Below are 11,052 nucleotides of genomic sequence, written 5' to 3'. Positions count from 1 at the left end.
TTTTTCCTCAGTGAATACAACATTCCTTCAAGAGAGTTGAAGCTTGTTAGTTTTAAGAGATTACTGGGATCAATTCCCTCCAGCCATACATTAAAGGTAGCAAAACACTTTTCACGTTTTCTGTTCACAGGCAGTCAACTACCCTTTTCTGGGAAAAATCTATAAACTGGTTTGTCTCAGGTCAATCAGAAACTGCATTCATTCCCCCCCATTTTCAACAAAGTAGTTACTGGTACCAAGCAGAGTTAGTTAAATATGTGTTCATGTTAACATATGTTTTCACTTGGGATCCATGTGAACACCTTCCACCTGGCTTATATTGAAGGTGGTCACCCAGATTGCTTTTCTGGTGGCATTCTGTTTTTCACTATTCCTCTCCACAGCTATGTGATGTGAAAATGCCATCTTTAGTAAATGGTATGATTGAAAGCTCCAGAAGGAATGCCAGCCCTTTCAGTTCTCTCGGTCTTATATGTAACCTGTTCTTTGGAACCTATCTTATTTTCGTATTTTTGTCTTGAATCTCATTTACAAAAAATATTTTAGCTTATTTGAAAAACATCCACCAACTATCCCATGATGATCACCAGATTTCCACTTCCCTACCCTTCCCAGTTTCCTTTCCATCCATCCATAACCCCATTAACTCTCCTAAGACCATCTCTTTCCACCACAAACTTCCAGGCTCAAGGTCAACCGATACCAACTGCTTTGGGAGTGGTGACCTAGGACGCATGTCTTAGTAAGGTACCTACCGCAATGCAGCCACAACGCCATTTATAACGTTGATTCTTGTGTGAGCTACAGTTAAAAGCGATGTTTAGAGAAAGCTACAGGCACCAGGGACCATGGAAGACCAAAGAACAGCCCCTCAAGCTAATATAATTTGAGCTCCCCACACCAGAAATTTCCTGAAAGCTGGCTTGGCCACCTTGGGGAGTTTACAAATTCAAAGACTTACAAAGGCAATGGATCGCATTGTTAAAACTCCCTAATAAAGTGTCACCATGATAGCAACTCTGAATATTGTTGGGAATAAGTGAAATGGTGCAGCTAGGGGTGCTGAACAGAGGGCCTGAGGACATGGTGACTTATCTTTGCATCTCCCAGGAGTTGATATTCAGGCTTAAAGCTGCAACTGTTCTCTTGGCTTTGTCCCTGATAAGAGTCATACTTGAATGACTCTGAGGGCGTTGATCACTCATCTGGTAGGTTTATTCCCCAGTGTTTGTGTTTGCATCCCCCAGCCATCATTTATTGATAGACCACACAAACCTTTTAGTGATGTGTCTCAAATTTGGTTATTTTCCAAAGGTGGCCTTGAGGCGTAAACACAGCCTCCATGGAAGAATTTTTACTTTCCTTCTGGTCATCTTAGACTCATCTTACTTTCTCAGCCTATTCCAAATTTATTCTTTTAACCGAAAACCGCAGATTGTGCCATTTCTCCCATTTTTTTCCGAGGACACAGGGGATAGTCATACTTGACTGTGCTCTGGTCTTACTCCAGGCTCTGTGCTAAAATTTCACATCTAGTGGGTCTCTGGGGAACATAAAAGACTGCAAGAAATGAACTGAGTCCTTCTTGTTTGCAGAGCAAATGCCCTGTCAGCTATACTCTTCCTCTGACCCTAGCCCACTCTTCATCAGGCACATGCAATTTCTCCTCTGATGGGCTTTATAAACCTGGACCAAGTTTGTATTTTGGAGAGTCTTGTATATTCACCCTTTTTCATGTCTCTAACTTCCCATTCTTTCCCATTCCATCCTTCAACCCCCAGCCACTCTCAAAAACAACCACTGTTGGCAGCATCTCAAAATTCAGAACTTTTATTAACAACCAATTAACTGTGATGCATCTCTTTACTTTGAAAAAATATATTAGAATAAATAAAAGGTGTATAGCATGTCAGTGTTTGCCTAGGAAAAACATCTGGTACCTCAAGTGGAACCTACTATTCCAGCTACTCCCATTACGTAGCCATAGTAGAGAGAGATGTACATCTCTTTTCCCTCTCAATAAAGTACTGAACTTTCCCCCAAAGAGGTGTGTTTGGCAGGCTTCTCACGCTCCTGCAGAGTCTTCCTTTTCATAGCCTCATGCTCTGGTCTCTGCTCTTTGGTGATGGGCTTTGACATGTGTGGCTCAGGAACACTGGGCTTTCTCCATGGAATCGGTTGGAAACAGAAGTCTTGGAGAAGAAACTGACTCTGACATTTGGGTGGCAACTGTCGCTTGTTCACAGAGACTGGAGGAGGTTCACGCTGGAGAGAACTGCCAGGTGCTGTTGTAGGGAGCAGGTCTAGAAGCTGTGTGGTGACGAATAGGTCGGCTACTAGGGTTCTGCAAACCTGGTCGAGATGGGTTGGTTGAAATGGACTTAGCAGGTTTGGCAGAACCCGAGAAAAATGCAGTGGTTGACTGGGAAGAATTGGCAGTAGTTGGCTGTTCTGCATTGTTAGAGCCAGGCTTCGCATGGTAAGCTGCAGCAGGACCATGTGAGGACACAGATTGTCTTCTCAGAGGAACAGGTCGAGCTTGCGGATTCTCCATGGTAAGAAAAGGCAAAGGTACCAATTTGACCTTCCCAGGAAGTGCAGCTCACACTTTGCTCGAGATGAGCGTTTTTCAGCACTGCTACTTGGTTTGTTGTCTTTGACCTGAGTTTTCTCAAGGCCTGTGTAGCACCTAGCCATCCTGTGTAGCACCTAGCCATAGCTTGACAGCTGAGGATGGCTTGACATCTTTAGGCATCTTTGAGTACTCAGGATCTGGGAGGAAGAGATTCCAAGTTTTGGATCACTCTCCTTCCCCAGAGCATGAAACACTTGTACAGAATCCAGCATGTGTATGCCTAGGTAGCAGCGGGGCTTTTTAACTGCCTCTTGGCAAAGCTCAGGTTGAGTTTCCTTGCATTTCCTCTTTCCAATGGTGGGCTTTTCTTCTGCCTTGACCTTGTTCCCTGGCTGCTTACACTCGTTAACTTTCTTAGAGTTTTCTCTAGTGTTTTTTATCTTCTCCTGGCCATGGCTCTTTGTCTTGCTGATACTGCTGGAGGCAGCTTTGAGAGGTTTGCTGTTAGTTTTGGCTGTGGCCACAGGACACCTATCACTGACTGCAGCATTACGAAAAATCCCCACTCCTCTTAGCATGCATTCTCAGACTTTTGGCTGGATTTTGGCCTTGGGTTCTCCTTCCAGAGGTTCAGAAGCCTCCTTTTTGTTGTTCTGTTTTCATGGGAGGTCCCCTAAGTTCCACCTGAGTTTTCTTGCACCTGCTTCAGAGTGATGGTGTCATTGGTGTTCATTACCTGTAGATCTTTGCATTGATCTAAGTCTACTGGGATCTGGTAGGTCTCCAGAGGTTTTGAAAGCCCAGTTTTCATCTAATCAAAATTCTTAACATTTTGTTCCTGAGTTGGAGTTGGGGTCAGCACCAGGTTACTTTGGCTGGAGATACTATGGGAACTTCCCGAAGCTCAGGTGTTGGATTACTCTCAGGTCTTTGAATCCTGGTACTGCAACATGGGGGCAATTCGGAAATTTGTTGCAGACGAAATGTCTTCCCTGAAGGTTGTGATGCCTGGGAAGTCTTCCTCCCCAGGAAATTCAACACTTAAAAGAACCATGGAAGAAATCAGTGCCTGCGAAATGAGATATTCACTCCACAAAACTAGTGGTGCAACAACCATGCACCTACCAGCAATAGGCAAGGCATTGTTACTGGCTATTCTAAGGAAAATGGACAAGTGCCTGTGCTCGAAGATTGGAGGTAAATGTTGTAGTTCTTACTGTTTGTCATGTGGTGCTCTTGATTTTTGGTTTTCTTTGTATTTGAGAGAGTTTCTGTGTAAATTGAATTGAAAAATAAGAGACTTGGGACAGAGGGAAAGTACATTTGGTAAGGCAATGGCCCTGCGCACAGCTGACCTCAGTTTGATCTTTAGTATCACCTATGATCTCCTAAGCGTCTTCAGCAGTGATCCCCAGCACAGATCCAGGAGTAATCCCTGAGCACTTCGGTCTAGGAGACAGGATCAACGTCCTCCAAACAAAATGTTTTTTTAAAAAAATTATAGATTTTCAAACTAATAAATGCCATACAGAGCGTAGCATTGTAATGTATTGTACTCTCAATTTATTCACTTTCATGGAAAAATACAAGGACGTTAATATCATAGAATAAGAGTATGGATGAAGCACTACTTCAGCATGATATCTGTGCTGAAGTACAGATTCTAGGTTTCATGATTTGAGTCAGAATCTCTGAACAACAAGTGTATTCAGAACCTTGCAGTTCTTAATGGAAGGGAAAGTTAAAGTGGTACCATTACAATAAGAGTTCTGAAACTTCTTAAGAAAATAAAAAAATACTAGTTTAAGACATGTATTTTACTTTTAGTGTGGTAATTCTTGAGTACTGCTGAAATAGAACAGTGAAAAATGTGGCATTCCCTGCCACAGAGGCAGAGTGGGATGGGGGTTATGGTGGTGGGAGGAATACTGGGAACCGTGGTGCTGGAGAATGGGCACTGGTGGAGGGATAGGTACTCCATCATTGTATAAATGAAACCAAGCACAATAATTTTAAGTCTACAACTGTCCCTCATGATGTTTAACTAATAAAAATTAAAAAATAAATGAAATAACTAGGGAAAAATGTGGCATCCTTTTGTGTGCTCCTGAAGTTTCATTATATGAAACCTAGATGTCCATTTACTATCATACCTTCCAATCTCCATTAGGAGCTCTTATGTTGAGTGTAAAAATAACATGCTGTAAAATGAGTGAGGGGAGTAAACATAAACTGAGTTTAGTTAAGTTCTTTTCATAAATTTAAAAATGTCAGTGTATATAAATACCACCTGTCTACGGACAGTTTTCCTCTTTTTTGACCCCAATTTTTGAATTTTCTTTCCCTTCTCTCAGTTCTACTCACCTTGATAACTCGATTCTGTGATGGGTTGAGCAGACAGAGAGAAGTCGATTCCAGGAGAAGAGGCGGGTATTTGGTTATTTGGAGGCTGGACCTCCTTCAGAACCGTAAATATTTCTCTAGATGAGTTGCTGTAAGCTTGGGGGGCAGAGCCATTTTGACCTATGCATGACATGGTGTCATAAGACTGCAGGCCAGAAAGGAGAGTTACCAGAGTGCCTTGATGATTGTAATACACCTGACTTCGTTCCTGGTAGGAAAGTGACAGGCTTCATCTCTGATGTGGAACCAGAGGTGGTGTTCTCTCAACAAGACTGGCAGAAAGTGATGGGTACACAGACACCGTGTGGTTGGTATCTAGGATTTTCTCATAGCGAGCTGCCATAGACATGGAAGAGACAGCGGTGTCTTGGTCAAGGACAGTCACAGAAAAGTCTCCCATCGAAGACCTCTCTTCAGCACTTCCTGCAATATCCCATTCCAAAACACTCCAGTCAGAAGTAGCTGAGGTGGATATATGACTCTGGTGAAACACTCCAGATAGCATTGTTGTGCTGAAATGTTGGTAAAGATAAGCACTACCAATCAGTGTTTGGAAAGAGGTGCCAGAGGCTGAGGGCAGGAGCCAAGTAGAACTACCAGCTGGAGCAGATACACTGGAGTATTTGCAGACACTTCCTAGTACAGAAGCTGCATCATTCACCATGGGAAGGGAAAGCTGCAGGTATGTGCAGTTCCCAATACAGATGAATTTTGAAAATTTTGTGTAAGGAACAAGAGGGTGATGAAAAAAATCTGTGAGACTAATAATCTCCTTCAATGCTGAGAGGAACAATATGAACTTAAAATTAAAGCCATCGAGATGCTTCTAGTACCAACAGTCAACTGAATTTCCAAAATTCCAACAATTTGGGGTGATTCAAAGATGGGAACCTTTTGGCACTTTGTGTATTTGGTATCGTGCTCCCACAGTGAACACAGAACTGTAGAACCAGGTGATCGTGTCTGTACCTGGATTTCTTGCTTACAGATAGTTTCTCCTTATCCTAGAATTGCCTGTAGCTTGCTATCCTATTGACTCCTATGCTATTTCCGAGAATGGAAGCTTTTTCAAACTAGGAAGTCTAAGAGAATGGGAAACATTCTCTGGACAAGTAGAAACCTGAGGTCCAAGGATGGCAAAGAGATTTCCTATATTCCAATAATTTTTATAGGGCGGGTTGTGGGGTGGTGTAGAATTTGGACCAACAACTGACAGTGATCTTGGGTTCTTCCTGGCTCTGCACTCTGGAGTGAGACCCTTAGAAAATTCGGTAATGTGTATGTCATGAAAGAGATTCAATTGGATTGGTTGTGTACAAGGCAAGTGCCTTATCCCCTCCAGTACTATCTCTCTCTGTCCCTTAAGAATTTCCAGGTTACACAAACTAAAGCATGTGTTCTTTTGGCCAGGACACTGCATGATCACTACAAGGCCAGAAACCGGAAGAAAGATACCTTACATTAATATCAGCATTTGGGGTCTTTACAACTATTACCATTGTAATCATCAGGTTTCCATTTGACTTGTGCCATGAGTACCTGTTACTTTCGGTTCATATACGACTTAATCTTGTTGATGCACTGAAGGTTACCCTCATTTTTGATCCACTTCAAAAATGACTACTTGAGTTTTTCCCCAGAAATGTTTTTGGATGGAAAACTTTATTTAAACTCTGTGCCATGCGTTGTTTATCTACAATGTAGTTACTAATAATTCTAAGAATAATAATGCATACATGAATATAATTTTTCTATTTCATGTGATTTATATAGGAGGAACTGTAAAGAAAACATCATGAAAAATATGTATCACAGAACTGAAAAATAAGTATATAGACATTAATGAAATCTGGTCTCTGTAGCAAGCAGCATAGTACAGTAAGTTATGTTAGAGAAGACCCAAGAGTAAGCCCTGAAAAAAACAGTGTATGTGATTACAAACAAAACCAAATAAAACAGTACAATAGGGTTATTAATAAATTGTTCCACATATACAATATGAAGACAGTATTCTATTTTAGAAAAAACTGCTAGCGAAAAAAAATGGAATAGAAGGTGATTTTTGAGTGCACACTTTACCACTCGATTAAAGAGAAAGGATTTACCAGTAACTACATAACAAAAAGAAAATAGGAGTAAACGTGATTGTATTTCATAGACAAGAAAAGTTTTAAATGAGTAAAATACAGAAAGAAACTTCGAAAGTACAAAAAATTATTCTCATCAGTACATTTGAATATTAACCAGAAAACAACACGTGTTAAACATAGCATAGGATTTCACTTGATCACACAAGAAACAGAAAAGACCATTTAAAAAGTGATCACAAAATATCGCAAATTTACGTTCAACCCCTACATTATAATTATATTTATCAACCAGGAAAACGTTCTTCTCAATGTTTAATAAATGAGCAACAAAATCCAATAAATTATCTTTAATGTAGGAAAAATCATAATTCACAAATATGACAAAAATGTGTAATTAGACATGTGAGGTTTGATTTTTCTATTTCCTCTTAGGATCTAAAAACAGATGTTGACTATTATCAAAATACTCTGATGTTAGGAAGAAAAAATCACATGAAATAATATTTGTAAAGATTACAAGCAGCTTTAACCTGGAACCTACTTACTACACAAATGAATCAAATCTCCTGATTCAAGTTAGAATATACCATTTTTTTTATTTTAACAGACAGCGCGTACATGTACTTAAAAACCAGAACGTAATAAAAACATTGAAGATTCTGTGTCTTCAACCGTCTTAGATGAGCCCTATTATCTATTCATGGGAAGCATCATTTCTGAAGCATGTTTATACTCAAATTGTCAAGTACCAAGTACTGTGTTCTAAGAGATAATAAGGAAAAAAACCAGCAAGGATGGATTTCTGAGAAACTGCTTTTCCTACTGGTACCCTATTCAAGGCATAGTATCCTTTCTAGTCCGGGCATTTATTGAAGTAAATTGCTTGGACTTGCTTTCAGTGTATTTATCTCAACATATTTAATATATGTTATTTCTTTTTTTATTTTAAATCTTTGGTTCTCTTCAACATTCTTTCCAAACGTTTTCCCCTTCCTTGATACTTGACGTCCCTTTTCTTTCTTTCTTTCTTTCTTTCTTTCTTTCTTTCTTTCTTTCTTTCTTTCTTTCTTTCTTCTTTCTTTCATTCCAATTTTATTGTCCCTTATATCGTCTTCGTTTCGATAGGTCAATGTTTGATGAAAGTGATCCCAAATTTTCTTACCTTTGAGGGCGTGCCTCCCTACCGCTCAGCACTCCACACCTTCCCCATGCCCCATATTTTCTTAATACCAGGTTTAAATAGAAAACTCAAAGGTTAATAATTATTACTTTGTAATAACACTATATTTAAAATACTGAAGTATAAATACAAGTGGAGAGACCATTACAGAGAACTCGTTCGAGTATATATTGGCAGTATTCCACAGCATCTATATTTTCTGTTTCTGTAAAAAATATTGTCTCTGATCTGATTTACTTGTTTTCAATGGATATCATGTAAAATTCACTATGAAAATGAAAAAGAAACACAGAGAATCAACATTCATATATGTGTGTGTGTGTGTGCGAATGTGTGTATTTGAGCTCCTAAGTATGTCTAAAATATAATGTAATCAATGAGGAAAAACACTTTGTATGTGAGAGAAAGTAAGCCAATGTTTAAAATCACACAGGAAATGTCAAAGTCAAGCTCAAATGAGGCTTATAAAATTCTACTTGAATACTTATTTTCATTACTCCGTGCTGTTTTTACTTGACTGCTAAGTTTAAGGATAATAAATCCTTACCTGACATGGTCAGAGAAGAGGAAATACCGATAAAATGTAGACGAGAAGAGGAGACGGTACGAGAGTACATCTGAACACTGAAGCGGCTAAAGACCACATGTGTCCAGTACAGACGACTGCTCACTGGTGATTGGTCATTGGTCACTCGTCACTTGCCATGATGATTCATATTTGTTTACAAACAACTGCATTGGACCCCCAAGATTCTACCAGTTGGTGGTTGGTTTGGTGAAAGAATGCTGTCATAAAGTAGGCAGTTGAAAGGCAGAGGCTAGCCAATCAGGAGGTCAGAATCCCAAGAAGAAGACCGGATTGGATAGAGAACGGGGTAGAATGAAGCATGCTAGGGAGATGGAATCCTACAAGACAGTTATAACAGTTTCACCTTCGTCAGACTCTTGTGTTAGAAAAATACTCCCATTATACTCAAGAGCTTACATATCTTATTAACAAATCACGAAAATTACAAAATAATCGTTTATATTTCACTGTTAAAGAAACACCATATGGTTTTACTAGTATATTTTAGTTAACATTCACAGCACAGAGGGCAGGGCATTTGCCTTGCAAGAGGCCAACCCTGATTCCGATTCCTCTGTCCGGCAAGCTACCCAGAGTATCTCATCCACATAGCAAAAGCCTGGCAAGCTCCCCATGACCGATTCGATAGGCGAAAACCAGTGAAAACAAGTCTCACAATTTGTTGTAAGATGTTACTGGTTCCCGCTGGAGCAAATGGATGAACCGCGGGAGGACAGTGCTACAGTGCTATGATTGAATAAAATGGTGGTTTCTTTCAATATGACAACACTTACTAGGATAAGTTGTAGATGAATCCAGATGTGTTAAAATGTAAATAAAATTAGAAGAATTAGTAAATGCACAGGTATCTTATTTGTTCAAAACAAACAGTTGTTCTCAGTTTAAAACTGTAGAAGATAAAAACATATGCTCATTTGTCTCAAAATTTTACAATCTGAAAGAAAACGACAAAAACCAAATTAAGTGATCAAAACACAAGCAAAACCAACAAATACTGGCAATTAATATGGTAGGCCAAGGATGAATGGTTTTAATAAATTAGTGCTGTGAAATAAATCAGTATTTAGCTATTAAACTTGAATAGAAAAAATAAACATAAACCATGATCATATAATCTCTATTGAAAGAAGTGTAAATGACTAGTAAACAAAAGAGCAATTTTCTTTCTTTTTAATTTTTGTTTGTTTTGTTTTATTAGTGAAAAACCATGAGTTACAGTAATAGACTTACAAGTTGTTGTGCTTGTGTTTCAGTTATACAGTGATCAAGTACCCATCAACACCACCAGTGCCCGATCTCCAGTCCCACCAATCCCAGTATCCCTCCCACCCCCCATCCCCCATCCCACCCTGCCTCTTTGGTAGGGCACTCCCTTTTGTTCTATCTCTCCTTTTGGGTGCTGTGGTCTGCAGAAGAGACATTGGGTGGCAATCCTTTTTGGTCCTTAGACTACTTTCAGCAGGCCTCTCCCATCCTGGGCAGATCTTCCCAGCACCCTTTATTGGGTGCTCCCTTCTCTATCTGCGCTGCCTTTACCCCTAGACAGTGCAGCTGGCCTCTAAGCCATGGAGTGAATAACCTGTTATTTATCACAGCTGTTCTTGGGTGTTAGACTCTTATTTTGTTCCTTTATGTTACCCAGATGAATGCAATCTTTCTAAGTCTGTCCCTCTCTTTAAGACTCATTTCCCATAGCATAATATTTTCCATGTAGTACCCCACAAGAGGAATTTTCAAGCTCACTAGTAGAAAAAGAGAACAAATTAAAATGAGAAATTAAAATTTCCCCCCAATTTACATATATTGGAAAATCAGGTACTATCTTTCCCTAGCAAAGATGCTAGAAAAGAGGCCTTTTAAAGTTATTATATTGAGAATTAAATCTGTATAATAGTTAGGCAATATATAGTTTAAAGCAGTTTAAAGTTCTTTAATTCACTCTCACTGTCACTGTCCTCCTGTTGTTTATCGATTTTCTAGAGCGGGCCCAGTAATTTCTCCAGCGTGAGCTTTGTTGTAAGTTAGCTTTTATGTGTGTAGATGGAAATTCAGGGATCAAACCCATAACCTCAGAAATGTGAGGCAAATATTTTACCACCGAGGCATATTTCCAATCACAGTTAATGATTTTGCTTTTGTTTCTGTAGTGCGAAGAATAGAAACCAAAGTTTCATACATGCAAGCCAAGTTCTTTTGTCCTGAGCTACATATCACG

This window comes from Sorex fumeus, unplaced genomic scaffold (genome assembly GCF_029834395.1).
Source record: "Sorex fumeus unplaced genomic scaffold, SorFum_2.1 ptg000032l, whole genome shotgun sequence".
Classification (NCBI taxonomy): domain Eukaryota; kingdom Metazoa; phylum Chordata; class Mammalia; order Eulipotyphla; family Soricidae; genus Sorex; species Sorex fumeus.
The sequence above is the reverse complement of the archived record's forward strand: the minus strand, read 5'-3'. Positions refer to the sequence as shown.